At 47.4% G+C, this 13,275-nt stretch overlaps 1 protein-coding gene and 1 non-coding gene across 2 annotated transcripts in view; one reads left to right on the forward strand and one right to left on the reverse strand.

Moving 5' to 3' along the window:
- Window positions 1-13,275, reverse strand: part of CDH1 (cadherin 1) — an 85,415-nt gene that overhangs the window by 41,229 nt on the left and 30,911 nt on the right. The gene's annotated exons all lie outside the window — the stretch shown is intronic.
- On the forward strand, window positions 6,300-6,408 carry LOC122914778. Its single transcript, XR_006385858.1, has one exon. It is a non-coding gene; the product is annotated as a U6 spliceosomal RNA (small nuclear RNA).

Genomic DNA, 13,275 nt, shown 5'->3' on the forward strand with positions numbered 1-13,275 from the left:
GGTCGCACACACAAGATCAGAGAGCCTTCTGAGGCTCCTGGGGGTCGTACAGCCACTGCATACCCCAAACCAAAGACTTTGGTTTCTAACTTAAATACTGAAGATAAAAGACAGGAAGTTTAACTTGATGGATGAAAGGAATCCTGGAGAGACAGACATTATCACTTAGCTAGGCAGGAGCTTCTTTTTGCTGGGTCACTGAGTGGTGTTTCTATCCACAAAGCCCTAATTCTCCGCGGATACCACCGCCTATAAAATTTCCTTCTAGATTCCATTTTCTTTGATGCCACTGCGCGACTCTGGAACATCCTCCTTTGATGGGTGTCCATGAAATTACTCAACCTTACAGGTTTACTGAGCACCCAGGATCAGCACGCGTGTAAGCACACACACAGCATGTTTAATAAAGGCGACTGGGGTGCCTGGATGTCTCAGTCGGTTAAGCATCTGCCTTCAGCACAGATCATGACTCCAGGGTCCTGGGATGGAGCCCCAGGTCGGGCTTCCTGTTCAGCGGTGAGTCCGCTTCATCCTCTCCTTCTGCCCCTCCCCACCACTTGTGTGCGCGCTCTCTCTCTCTCTCAGATTTTACTTATTTATTTATTTACGAGAGACAGAGAGAGGAAGAGGCAGGGGCAGAGGGAGAAGCATACTCCCCACTGAGCAGGGGAGCCTAACACCAGGCTCAACCCTCAGGACCTGGGATCATGACCTGAGCTGAAGGCAGATGCTCAACCCACTGAGTCACGCAGGGGCCCATTCTCCCTCACTTTCTTAAATAAATAAATAAAATCTTTAAAAAAAAAAAAAAGAAAGAAAAGGAAAGGATGATCAGGCCCCCAGGCTGGTTACATTCAGGGAAGACTGAGAGTCAAGTTATACTAGGAAGGCGATCTTTTCAGGCCTGATAAGTATCTGTATGTGTCCATTTGCTACCAACTAAGCAGCCTGATATTACAACCTAATAGCCACACTAGATACACTGGGCCTGGGTGGTAGGAATTTAGCGGCCCTGGCTAATAAATGAGGAAACTGAAGCTCAGAAGTCTCAGTGGCGAGACCTGACCCAGCCACATAGCCACGAGGCGGCAGAGCCTGTGGTGTGAGGCCACTGTCAGGAGTTAACCCCCTTCAGTACTGATAAGCCACCTGTCACTAGTTCCTAACTGAATGGATGCCTGCAAGTTAGTTCCCACAAGGGAACAGGACAGATGGAGAATCTGTAATAGTAGTAACAAAGCGTCCCTTATCACGATCTTTCTCTCTCTCTCTCTCTTTCACACACACACACACACACACACACACACTCTCTCTCTCTCTCTCTCTCTCCCTCCCTCTCTCTCACACTCTCCCTCTCTGCCCAGTCTCGAGGCCACAGAGAAACAGGGACAGTCAGAGAGCCAAGCGAAAGAGGAAGCTAAATTTCAGATCCAAGAATGTTCCGCTGTCGATCACCACATTACAGAAGCTAAAATAAGTCGAAGTTCCTCTCATCAGTCAGCATAAACCTCAAGACATTTTTCTGGGAGAAGGTTAGCAGCTTGCATTTTCCTGGTAGATGAGCAGGACTTGCAGCTGTGTCCACAAAATCTGGGTGATGTGCTCCCCGAGAGCTGTCGGCTGGGGTGCCCACGCCCCACCCAGTCTCCCAGGTTGACAGGCAGCTCCCATGGGATCTCAGGGGTGGGAAGTTCACTCTCATGAAGTCTCCCACATCCATTCTCCCAGCCTCCCAATAATGTCCCTACCCAGAACAAATTACACGTGGTCTCACATGTAGATACGGTGTGTCTACACATACACATGATGGAATATTACTCAGTCATCAAAAAGAATGAAGTTTTGTCACCTGCAGTGACACTGGTGGAAAGAGAGTGCATTACGGTAGGAGAATAAGTCAGAGAAAGACAAATACCCTATGACTTCACTCACCTGTGGAATTTAAGAAATGAAACAGATGCACATAGGGGAAAGGGGGAAAAAAGGGAGAAAGAGGCAAACCAGAAGAGACTACTAACTATAGAGCACACCTGCTGCAGGGGAGGTGGGGGAGGAGCTAAAAGAATGATGGGTATTAAGGGGGGCACTTGTGATGAGCACTGGGTGTTGTAAGAGATGAACCACTAAATTCTACTCCTGAAACTACTACCACACTATGTTAACTAATTACAATTTCAATAAAAACTTGAAACAAAATAGATAAACGTATACACATTTTTTAAAAAGTGTAGTAAGTGGTCTCTGTATTTAATGAACACCCTAAAAACAGACATCAACAATGAAACCCACGTGGGTAGGAAGTAAGGAACCGGCTCCTTCACATGTTTTCCATTAAAACAGGCTATGGAGGCACCAGAGTGGCTTAGTCTGTTAAGCATCTGCCTTTGGCTCAGGTCATGATGCCAGGGTCCTGGGATTGAGTCCTGCATCAGGCTTCCTGCTCGGTGGGGAACCTGCTTCTCCCTCTCTTTTTAACAAATAAATAAATGAATGAAGTCTGGGGTGCCTAGCTGGCTCAGTTAGTAGAGAATTAGATTCTTGATCTTGGTGTAAATTTGAGCCTGACACTAGGTGGGAGATTACTTAAAAATAAAATCTTAAAAACAAAACCACAAAAGACTCAGGTGGGGAGCAGGGCATCAGTACAGACAGAAAAGTGAGGTTACAGATCAAGGAAAAATTAGCTGAGGACCCTCGAATGGGTGCTAGCAAGGTTAAAGGGGTGACCCATCACCCTTATTGCTCCCACTTTGTTTTAAGGTGAGTCACGCCGCCCGGGTCACTCTGGAAGTGGAATTTTGCTTCCTACTCATGTTTCTGCCCGGGCTGCTGTGGTGTTTTCTCAGAGAGCAAACACCACCGACGCTGATCAGCACAGTAAAAAACATCACAAATGGCACATCGGGAGTTGGTAAAAAGCTAGTGCAAATACTTTTATGGTTGCACATTTGTGTGAAGGGGGTCAAACCAAGTCAGGTTCAAATCCAGTTTTGATTCATTCATGCCACCGTAAGCAAGTTATTCTGATCTTCCTTGAGCACCCGTTTCCCCATTTTGGAAATGGGGACGTCCTCACCTCCTCGGAGGGATTGTTTCAAGGATTCTTCATTCAGCAAGTATTTACCAGGCCCTGACTCTTTGCCAGGCCTGATTCTAAGGCCTGGGAACTAAAGCATTAGACCAAGTAAGGTCCCTGCCCTCAAAGGGCTTCATTCCAGCGAGGAAAAGATAATTATCAAGTTACTAAGTACCCTACATGAATCAAAAGTGCTAATACAGAAAAACAAGCAGGTAAGCAAGTTCTAAGGCTTTATGCAGAGCCAGGGTGGAGGGGACAATTTAAGAAAGGGCATTCAGGGAAGGCCTCAAGACCCGGCCTGTGAAAAGATTGTCCCAGTTTCTGGCTGCATGCCAAAGCAAGGCAGGGCGCCGTAGGGCAGGGTGGGGGGCAGTCCCGGGAGCCTGCTCAGGCCCTGCACACCTAACACACCTGCGCGGTTCTAGTTCTGAAGACTCAGCCGTTAACACAAAAGGGAACAAGCCCTGTCCTCCCGGGCTGACTGTCCAGTGGAAGGAAAATGACGTTAGCACGGGGCTCCCACACGACCTGAGCACACAGCACCGGCGCCCACTCCTCCGGTCTAGAAGGGCCAGGGGGCCTCCCCGTTCCACGCATCCTTTTGATAATCAAGGCCAGAAAAGAACTCAGGTTTCAGTCTTTTGTCTTCCCGGGTCCCCACTGGACAGTGCAGCAATGAGCCAGCACCCAGTGATACAACCTCCCTCGGTTTCCTCTCAACACTCCTGTCCTAAGGGGGCTCCAGGGCTCAGCTGGAGAGGCTGGGGAGGCTGCTCTGCTCCAGTCGGAGGAAGGGGGCTTGGCTTCGGTGTTCCAGGGTGAACGCGCACCAGCTACAGATCCCGACTCCGCTCACTTCAGCAAGGGAAGCGGGCAAACACTGAACTTCACTCTCACAGGAGCCGGCTGGCAGCTTGCCGGCTGTGAGGTGAGGCAGGGACTTCTCCCCTGACTGAGGGAGGGAAGCCAGTCTGGTTTCATCAAAAAGAACAAAGAGAATCGGGGGGAGGTGGGGCAGCCCTCCAGCTCCACAGGAGTTGCGTGTCCCAGCTTCTGGCTGTAGGTAACTGTGCAAACACCCAGCCCGCCTGCCCCAATAGGGGGGCGGTAATTGATCATTCACACAGGCCGCAGTCCAGGATGCATTCCTGTGGCCGGCCTGGGCAACTCCAGGAACTGTCTGCTCATTGATTAGAAAGAAAAGGCGCCCCCTCACGCCACAGTCATTGCCCATTCTTCCTTTCTGCTGCTTTCCCTGAGGCCAGGGAAGGCCCCATGTTCCAAATTCCAAAGCAGCTGAACACTTCCTCCCTCTAGCTCCTGCTGACCCCTCACAGGTAAAGGCAGGTGACAGGCCTGGGCTGGGGGACCAGATCCTAGGCCTAGGTCCTTAATGCAGCAAGAAGGGTTCCCTTGGTCTTAGCTGCCCACCTGTACAATAAAACACCTTGACCAAAATATGCCTAACATCATCTCCAACCAGGGTCTAACATGCCCTACACACAGATTCTCTGGGATGTTTTTAGAAATACCGAGGCCTGGGCGTATTTTAAATCTTCGCCGGGTGCTTATAGCACCCAGAGAGAGCTCCCTTTGTGCAAGGAAAGAGATAGAATACGCACTTTTCATTATCACAACAACCAGTTAGGGAAGGATCACTTCCCATGTCATCAGTAAAGGCTCAGAGATACTAAGTGTCTCTCCCAAAGTCACACAGCAAATACAGGTCCAGTTGAACCCTAGGACCACAGTCTTAATCCTTGTATAGTCTTGCTTCTCCACAGTCAAATCTGTTTTGGGACCTCTTCTTTTCTCCATCATGTATCTGACATAGGGTTTGAACAGATGCAGTGAATTCCCTTCCATTTATACTGGGCCATGGGATGCTAACATAATGGGGAAAATGCACACAGCTCACGTTTTCTCAATCACTTTTGGGGAGTTTTCTTGTTTTGTTTTGTTTTGAAACATTTTCTTCATTTATTTATTTGAGAGAGAGCATGAGCGGGGGAGGTGCAGAGGGAGAGGCAGACACCATGCTGAGCACAGGGCCGATGCAGGGCTGGGTCCCACCACCCTGAGATCATCGAAATCAAGAGATGGATGCTTAACTGACTGAGCCACCCAGGCACCCCTCTTCAGTCACATTTTCTATCCTCTCCCCAAATCCTAGTGGTTGTTTTTTTTTTTTTTTTCAAAAGCAGCACCTTGTACCTACAGATGAAGAAATTAACAGAACACACATGACATCACAGCATTATTCATAACAGCCAAAAGCAGAAACAACCACAACTGACGGATGAATCAAATATAACCTATCCAGGGGCCTGTTTGTGTTCCCTCTCTCGCTGTCTCTCTTTCTCTCTGTCAAATAAATAAATAAAATCTTTAAAAAAGGGGCGCCTGGGTGGCTCAGTGGGTTAAGCCACTGCCTTCCGCTCAGGTCATGATCCCAGGTTGGGCTCTCTGCTCAGCAGGGAGCCTGCTTCCGTCTCTCTCTCTCTGCCTGCCTCTCTACTTGTGATCTGTCTCTCAAATAAACAAATAAAATCTTAAAAAAAAAAATCTAAAAAAAAAATGTAGTCTATCTCTATAAGACAGTACCATTCTGCAATAAAAAGAAATGAATTACAGATACATGCTACATCATGGATGAACCTGAAAACATCTCACTGAGAGAGAGAAGCCAATCATAAAAGCCTATGTTTTGTATGGTTCAATTTATATGAAATGCACAGAGTAAGTAAAGCTATAGACCAACAATCATTTAGTGGCTGCCTAAGACTGGAGTCTGGGGGTAAAGAAAACTGAGAGGTGACAGCCATGGGGTGAGAGGTTTCTTTTTGGGATGATGAAAATGTTTTAAAATGATTGTGACTGCACAACTGTGAATATATTGAAAAGCCACTAAAGCCTACACTTTACTTTTTTTAATCCTACACTTTAAATAGGTGTAACGTATGATCTGAGAAGTGTACCTCAGTAAAAACTTTTAATTAAAAAAAAAAAAAAAAAAAAAAGGAGAAGCCAAAAGCACAAAGCCCGCAGGGTCTCCTCCATACAGAGAAGACACTCTCTATGCTTGTAATGTATCCCTCAGACTCTGGTCTATACTCCTCTCCTAATGCATTTATGTCCCCTGTCCTGCAATCCTGATAGCCTGTTTTTTCTAAAATTAAAATATAGGAGTGCCTGGCTGGCTCAGTCAAAAAAGCATGCAGTGCTCGCTTCGGCAGCACATATACTAAAATTGGAACGATACAGAGAAGATTAGCATGGCCCCTGCGCAAGGATGACACTCAAAAAAGCATGCAAGTCTTGATGAGCTTGAGCCCCATGTTGGGTATAGCAGAGATAACTTAAATAAAAACTTAAAAAATGAAATAAAATTAGGGTATGGACACTACTATATTTTTAAGAACATTCTTTCCTTTCTTCTTTCTCTCCATTTACCCATTTAAAAAAAAATTAACCTATGCATGGTATAACTACTCTGCAATGAAAGGGAACAACACACTATGGAGGGCAAAAGCATGATGAACCTTAAAAGCATTACACTCGGGACGCCTGGGTGGCTCAGTCGTTAAGCATCTGCCTTCGGCTCAGGTCATGATCCCAGGGTCCTGGGATCGGACCCTGCACCAGGCTCCCTGCTCAATGGGGACCCTGCTTCTTCCTCTCCCACTCCCCCTGCTTGTGTTCCTTCTCTTGCTGTCTCTGCCAAATAAATGAATAAAATTTAAAAAAAAAAAAAAAAAAGCATTATACTCAGTGAAAGAAAAAGACCAAAAACTCAAAAAGATCACCAGCCCTGGAGATCCAGACTCAGTTAGTTTGGGGCATGGCATTAAAGAGTACCCTCCTATTGTATGAAAATTCTAGAATATAGGAGTAACCAAGCTGATCAGTGGCTGTCTAATGCTCGGGGTGGGGAGCGGATTGCAGTGATGCCCCACAGCTGGGTACATTTATAAAAATTACCTCCCTGTACACTTGCAGTGGTAAACTGCATGCTATGCAAATTACATTTGGATGAACCTGCAACAAAAATAAGTTACTTGGGTTTCCTTTGAGTCAAAGTCCCATGATTCAAAAAAGATGCAATCCATGCATCCAATAATGCCAAGGTCATAGTCATAAAAAAGTGGGGAGGGAAAAGAGAAGCCATAAATAATTCTTAATTAATAATAATTAGAGGGGCGCCTTGGTGGCTCAGTGGACGAAAGCCTCTGCATTTGGCTCAGGTCATGATCCCAAGGTCCTGGGTCAAGCCCCACATCCGGCTCTCTGCTTCACAGGGAGTCTGCTTCCTCCTCACTCTCTCTGCTTGCCTCTCTGCCTACTTGTGATCTCTGTCTGTCAAATAAATAAATAAAATCTTTAAAAAATAATAATAATAATTAGAAGAGTAAACACCCATTTTGGGCGCAGGCATTGTGCGGAGCCTTCGACAAACCTCGACTCCCAAGCTGCAGGTGAGGTTCTTTAATCCCTTCATGCTGATGAGCCAGCCAGAAGCCCAGAAAAGCTTCAGTTGTTTGCTCAGGGCACAGAGCTGGTCAGTCTCTGAAGCAGAATTCACACCCAGGACCAGCCACCACTGGCTGAGCCACCAGGCCAGCTGTGCTCTGCCTTGAAGGAGAGAAGCTCCAGGGGCAGAGGAGTTGACGTGAGCCGCTGCAGACCCACGCTGGGCACAGAGGCAGCCCGCTAAAAGGACTTATTCCCTGTAATGAACACAACCTGGACAGCAACATGTGCCAACCTGGGGCGGCATTTCCCAAGCCCTGAGTGACTCAGAAATGTGCTGACTCTGCTTGTGGAAACCCAGAAATCTGCTGTGGGGTTCGGAATGTGCAATCCTTCAATGAACTCAGGAACAAGGACTGGAAATCTCTTTCACAACACAGAGAAGGCCTGCACCTTTTCCAAATGTGGGCTGTGCTAGAAAAGCATGGGGCCTTTCTCTGACATTTGCAACAAAACTCCTCTAACGGTTCCAAAGAACAGCGGGAAGCCAAAGCTGTAGAAGCTGGGCATTTCCCAGAAAGTCTCTCGGTCACATGCGTTTGCAGATGACTCCGAAACAAGTGCTCACTTGTCCAATAAAGCTTACAAGGGGTGGCTTTCTCTTTTCTTAATAGATGCTAGCATCATTTTTCATTATCAAGAACAAATAAGCATTGATGCGAAAGGCCGCAGCTTCCAAGAGCATTTGCTAAATCTGCTCAGCGGGACCCAAAGGTAACTGCTCAGCCCCCGCGGGTCCCCTTGCACGGGCCCCTGAGAAAGCAAGCCCGAAACCCATCCTGCTCCCCTCCATACTCCAGGAAAAAGCACATGTATCTCTCAGATCGGGGTGCTTACTCCAGGAATTCCAAGCAGATAAAACAAATGAAAAGGACACGAAGACCAACCCATGGGCTCCAGATGTGGGCTCTACCATCCGATGTGGGCTCTACCATCAGCTGCAACATGGCCATGGGCGCCATGGGCCACACGGTCTCCTCTCACAAGATGCAGCTGTATGCTTGCCGCTGCCACAAGGACCTGTGGCACCTCTCCCAGCAGCACTTCCCAGACTTTTCATTTTCCTGGTTGCAACTCTTATAAGACGCCATGGAATGTTTACTCAGCCTCTTCCCATTTTCCACTGTGATCAAAACTGGAATGCTGTGCACACACTAAATGACCTATGTACAAGGTTATTCACTACGGCATCGTTTGCAGCAGCAAAATCATGGGAGATGGCTCAAACAACCATGAACAAGGGATTAAACTGCAGGGATTTTCTCAGTTTCCAATGAAATGAGATACTACTGTGGCTATAAAACAAATGAGAAAGCTCTTTATGCACTACCATAAAACGAACTTGAAGACACATTGCTAGGTGAAAAATGTGCAAAGCAGCGCAAGGGATCAGACTATGTATTCACGGGCACCTGGGTGGCTCAGTTGTTATGCGTCGTTAAGCAACTGCTTTCGGGTCAGGTCAAGCCCCAGAACAGGCCTGCTTCTCCCTCTCTCACTCCCCCTGCTTGTATTCCCTCTCTCGCTGTGTCTCTCTCTGTCAAATAAATAAAATCTTAAAAAAAAAAAAGGCTATATGTTCATATTTGCTTATGTTTGCATACAGAAACCTTGGAAGAAATCAATAGGCAAAATGACAGAGGTGGGGGATGGGAGGTGTGACTGGACCCAAACAGGACAGGGCAGGAATACAACTTTTCACTGTATATACCTTTTATATTGGTTCGTTTTTTTCGGCCATGTGAACATATTACTCATTCATAAAAAAGAAAAAGAATTGTAGGGCACCGTACATAAACTGTTTTAGTAGAAGAATTTCTATTTTGGCAAGTGCTCAAAAGACTTGTCTCCAGGAGACCAGAACTCCCGAGAATCTCAGCAATCCAGGAAGCAGGAAACCCTAGGGAGGGGTCCACGTGGGTCTGGGAAAGGAGGAGATGACCCACACATGACCAGAGAAGGAAGGGGGCTGCAAGGGAGAACTCTAGTCAGCTGGTCTAGTCAGAAGGCCGGACGCCAAGTCAGGTGACCAGATTCTCTGGGGAGGGGGCGGTCAGGAACACAAGCACTCGAGGCAAGTTGTCTACATTCTCCCTGTGTTTTCCCGTCACACACACACAGTCTGAACTTTATCAGCAAAGATGTGGGCTTGAAGGCCTTCTTGTTGGACCTCACGGCGAGGAAAACCGCAGTACGCCTCTGTGGAAGGCATTCTGACCACGTTTGTAGACTTTTCATTCTTACTACCTCTTGTCTAGCAAAGCCCGAGGCTATGACTTCATCCCACAGCTGGACTCACACCTGTGAACAAGGACAGAGATTTAAAGAGAGGCGCTACGGGCGTGGTCAAGTGGCAGGAGACAGAAACAGCACTGACAGAGGAACGGTGAAATGAACAAGAGGCATCCACTCGAGAGAAAATCAGGCAGAAATGACAAAGAACAAGATAGTCGTTAAAAAGAATCAAGTAGGGGTGCCTAGGTGGTTAAGTGTTAAGTGACTGCCTTCAGCTCAGGTCATGATCCTGGGGTCCTGGGATCAAGCCCCACATCAGGCTTCCCTTGCTCTGTGGGGAGCCTGTTTCTCCCTCTCCCTACCCCTTCCCCTGCTTGTGCTCTGTCAAATAAATAAATAAAATCTTAAAAAAAAAAAAAAAAAACCAAAAACATGAAAATCTACATTTAACAATAGGGGAGGAATTTGTCTTTAAATAAACACAAAAAGCAAAATGGGCTAGAGAAAACACTTAGAATACCTTAGAAAGATACGAAAGACTGATAAACTCAGGTTGTCTCCATAGGCGACCTGCAAGGGGAAAGCAGCTGGGAGACTTGCATTTAGGTCATTTTGTACCACTTAAACTGGTTCATGTTTGCTTTCTATCGTCACATAAACCCATATTTCTCTTTTCTTTAATGAGAGACTTCGGCTGAAGGAGGGGAGGGATGGTGTTGAGTCAACTAACTTCAAAGGCCAAGACGGGCATGCATTCGGCCTTCCCTAATGCAGCCTTCAGCTGCATTATCAGAAACAAGACACTCAGGAGATGAGAGGCTAGCTGGTCCTATTCTGTTCAATTCCATCTGTGGTTTGAGAAGTACATCTCAGGGTTACAATCTTTTTTTTTTTTCAGGGTTACAATCTAATGAGCTAAATGATGAATGCTTTTTCTTTCCAGAAGTCATGCTTTAAAAGGGACACTGACCCATGGAACCAGTCCAGAGGCAAAGGGGCAAGGATGGCAACTTGCCCTCTCAGAGGGAGGAAGAGGCCGACTGTCCTCAAGATGTGCAGGGCTGACTCCTTCCCGAAGTGTCCGTGACAATGGCAGCAGAGGGCAACGTAAGGGCCAGCGGGAAAGTAGAAACAGGGAGACCACCTGAGAGAAGGGAGCTGTCTTAGGCTAAGAGCTACCCAAAGAGAACTGGGCTGCCGGCCTCCCGAAGGCCCCTCACTCGCTCGAGCACCAATGGCTCCAGCTGGTGCAGCCCCCCCAGAGCACGTGGGTTCAGGGCATAAGCCTGGTGTTCAAAGAGATCTGGATTCTAATCTCAGTTATGCCTCTACCTGGTGGCATGACTTCAGGATCATTAACTCCGGAGTCCCCGTTTCCTTGATTTTAGAAAGAATGGTCCCTACACACCCATGCAGTCTGTTGGGAAGAGTGCTCATCAAGGGCTCCATCAGTCTCCCATGTAACTGACCCTGGGGACTCTGCTGGGTTACTGCCACATACAGATACACGGACCTACAAGCTCGTGCAGCTGCCTCTGAGGCCACGGGGCAGGTGAGGCAGGGGCGCGGAGGCTCTGGAGCCCTCCCAGGAAACTCAAATCCCATCCATGCCTCCCGCTGGCCTCATTCATACCCCTCAGGACCTGCCGTTCCTGCTTTTGGGTGTGGGGCCCCCTTGCCTGTGGGCAAAGTCTAAACTTGAGGAAATCAACCCTTTCCTACCTTTTCTGAGGAAAGCTAGGTCACATCGGGAGCAGGGTCTCTCCCTTCTCAGGCCACCTGGAAACATCTCTATGATGGTGAAAGCAATCTCCCATGACTGTTCTCCTTTACCTGACCCAATCCTGAGGACACAGCAGTGACCACCTCTGAACTGAATCAAGGTTCTGGGCTGAGGAAGCATCAGGGGAGGTGTGAGCCCCTGGAATTACCAATAAATATGTGGACCCCAGTAGCAGGTTCCATGGCCTTTGATAATTTCCTCAAGGGACCAAAGAACCCCAAAGCAGAGCTCTGGCCTAGAGACACACTAGGGGAGTGTTGGGAGGGAGAATGGGAGAATGAAGGGGCTCAAATATGGCCACGATGACTGTTTCCAATGCCACCCAACCCCAACCCTCCCAACCCCAGAGGAAAAAACCCCACACCTCCTGCCTGCATGCTTTGAGAGCTATGAGTAATAAAAAACAAAGCACAGGTGAGGGTTTGGGGCAGGAGGTGAGAGAAGAACCCAAGACAGCCAAACAACCCTTATTTACCCACAGATTTTTTTTTTTTTTTAAGATTTTATTTATTTGTCAGAGAGAGAGAGAGAATAAGCACAAGCAGGGGGAGCAGCAGAGGCAGAGGGAGAAGCAGGCTCCCCACTTAGCAGGGAACCTGATGTGGCACTCTATCCCAGGACCCTGGGATCATGACCTAAGCCAAAGGCATACACTTAACCAAATGAGTCACCCAGGCGTCCCTCAATTCATCTCTTAATGCCCAGACCAGTGCAGTAGCCTCTACCAGGTCTTCCTAATTCTGGCCCAGGTCCCTAGCACCTCTGCTCTACCCAATGGCCTGTTAGAACCAGTCAGATCATGGTCTGCCTATGATCACCCCTTGTGATCTACTCACAGTCCTCCAAGAATCCCCATTTCTTCCCCAAGTAAAAGCCCAACTCCCTACTGTCAGGCCCCAGTTACCTCTCTGACTACCCTGACCTCATTCATTCTGCTCTAAGCCAACATGCTGAATATGCTCCTGCCCAAGTCATAGGATTTGCTCCTCCCTCTGCCCAGATGACAGGGCTTCTCACGGCTCCCTCCCTCCTTCCTCCACTCAAAGATTAAGGTGAAGGTCACTATTGATGCAGGCCCTTAACATTTTACTTAAAATAGCACTCCACTGCCTCTAGTATTCCCTCTATGCTTCTTCTCTGCTTTATTTTTCCCTTATAGCATTCCCCACATCGTATTTACCAGATCTATTTACTTATTTATTATTTACCTACTACCCTCCCAGTAGAATGTAAGTTCATGAGGACAGGAGTTTTGCCTGCCCCTGAAAAATGTTTACTACTATATCTCTACAGCAAGTACATCACTGCCAAGCATTTAGTAGATAGTCAATGAACATATGTCAGGTAAATAAATGGTGCCTTTGTCTTCCCCATACATTGGTCAGATCCTACAGCCCAGATGGCCCCAAAGACAATCTGAGAGCAAGTAAACCCTGAACAAGTAGATCAACAGAGGTAAACAACCTTTCCAGAGACCACAGTGAAGTGTGGGAATGGCCAGTAATTAAAGGCCTTGAATCCTCAGTTTTGACACTAAGGAATCTGGGGTCAGCCCCAGAGTAAGGGGGACAAAGATGCTCATGAGCCAAGAGTACCCACCTTAACTTCATGAGTCTTCCCAAGCAGGCTAAGACAGCATTTATCATCA

Source organism: Neovison vison, chromosome 7 (genome assembly GCF_020171115.1).
Source record: "Neovison vison isolate M4711 chromosome 7, ASM_NN_V1, whole genome shotgun sequence".
NCBI lineage: Eukaryota > Metazoa > Chordata > Mammalia > Carnivora > Mustelidae > Neogale > Neogale vison.